General features: G+C 42.5%; 1 pseudogene; it reads left to right on the top strand.

Annotated features, from left to right (window-relative positions):
• LOC106502600 lies at positions 1,057 to 1,387 on the top strand (annotated as a pseudogene).

Below are 2,112 nucleotides of genomic sequence, written 5' to 3'. Positions count from 1 at the left end.
TCCCATAAAACAACGACTGCCATAGGTATAGGGTTGCCAGATAAAATAAGGCCACTCAGTTGAATTTCAAATTTCAGATAAGCAACAAATATATTTTTTGTATCAGTGTGTCTCAAATATTGCCTTTTTATCTGGCAACTTCCTCTGTGTTTTATTTTACTCTCTTAATGTGCTCCTGGACAGTTACGAAGTCATTTTTAGTTATTGGATTCAAGATATCAACACTATTTAATATAAAGTGAGTGAAGTGAAGTCGCTCAGTCGTGTCCGACTCTTTGCGACCCCATGAACGGTAGCCTATAAGGCTCCTCCGTCTATGGGATTTTCCAGGCAAGAGTGCTGGAGTGGATTGCCATTTCCTTCTCCAGGGGATCTTCCCGACCCAGGAATCGAACCCGGGTCTCCCACATTGCAGGCAGACGCTTTACTGTCTGAGCCACAAATATGACTCACACACCAATTATTTTTTGCACAGATTTGCTGTACCTTGAGATTTCCATAGATTTTCATTTCTTCTTTTTTTTCATTTCTAAGAATGTAGCTACCATATAAAACCAGGGGTGACTGGGCTTGAACTTAATCAGAGGTTGTTGTTCACCACTTAGAGAGACATATCACGGACAATAGCCCTGCTTGTGATCAAATACGCTGATATTGGTCTGCAGTTGTAGTTGTCTTACTCATGGGGATTCAAATATACGAAATACAAAGAATCATGAGAGACTACTAGTAACAGTTACACTCCAACAAATTGAACAACCTAGAAGAAATGAATAAATTTCTAAAAACAACAATCTGTCAGGACTGAACCATGATGCAATAGAAAATATGAACAGGGTAATTACTAGTAAGGAGGTTGAGTGATTCATATAAAAAACCTCTTGAGGCTCAATTATTTGCTCCTACTGAGACACTGGTGTGGTTCCAAGGCTCTACCAGCTAATGATTTCTATGGATTCCAGCAACAGAGAGGACAGGATCGAGGGGATATGGGACTGATGGTGCTGGTCCCCTGACCTTCAGCCTGCTGGGAACAAGACTTCTAAAACAAAAAATATGTCTGGAAGGCTGTGGTCCAAGGCTATTGTTGCTGGTTTTAATCAGGGTCTATGGAACCAGAGGGAGCACACAGCTCTCCTGAAAACTGAAGGTGTGTATGTCCAAGATGAAATGGAATTCTATCTAGGCAAGAGATGTGCTTATATGTACAAAGCAAAGAACAACACAGTAACTCCTGGCAGAAAATCCAACAAAACCAGAGTTATCTGGGAAAAGATAACTCACACTCAGGAACAGTGGCAGAGTTCATGCCAAATTTGGAAGTAACTTTTGTGCTAAGGCCATTGGACACAGAATTCATGTGATGCTTTTTCCTTCAAAGATTTAAATTTATTGAAAAGTGAATAAAAGTGTGGATTTAAAAAAAACAAGCTCAGTTCAGTCACTCAGTCGTGTCTGACTCTTTGCGACCCCATGAATCGCAGCACGCCAGGCCTCCCTGTCCATCACCAACTCCCGGAGTTCACTCACACTCATGTCCATTGAGTCAGTGATGCCATCCAGCCATCTCATCCTCTGTTGTCCCCTTCTCCTCCTGCCCCCAATCCCTCCCAGAATCAGAGTCTTTTCCAATGAGTCAACTCTTCGCATGAGGTGGCCAAAATACTGGAGTTTCAGCTTTAGCATCATTCCTTCCAAAGAAATCCCAGGGCTGATCTCTTTCAGAATGGACTGGTTGGATCTCCTTGCAGTCCAAGGGACTCTTAAGGGTATTCTCCAACACCACACCTCAAAAGCATCAATTCTTTGGCACTCAGCCTTCTTCACAGTCCAACTCTCACATCCATACATGACCACAGGAAAAACCATAGCCTTGACTAGACGGACCTTAGTCGGCAAAGTAATGTCTCTGCTTTTCAACATGCTATCTAGGTTGGTCATAGCTTTTCTTCCAAGGAGTAAGCGTCTTTTAATTTCATGGCTGCAGTCACCACCTGCAGTGATTTTGGAGCCCAAAAAGATACAGTCTGATACTGTTTCCATTGTTTCCCCATCTATTTCGCATGAAGTGATGGGACCGGATGCCGTGATCTTCGTTTTCTGAATGTTGAG

Source organism: Capra hircus, chromosome 11 (assembly GCF_001704415.2).
Source record: "Capra hircus breed San Clemente chromosome 11, ASM170441v1, whole genome shotgun sequence".
In the NCBI taxonomy this organism is placed as follows: Eukaryota; Metazoa; Chordata; class Mammalia; order Artiodactyla; family Bovidae; genus Capra; species Capra hircus.
Note: the sequence above shows the minus strand (reverse complement) of the source record. Positions and strands in the feature narration are given on the sequence as shown.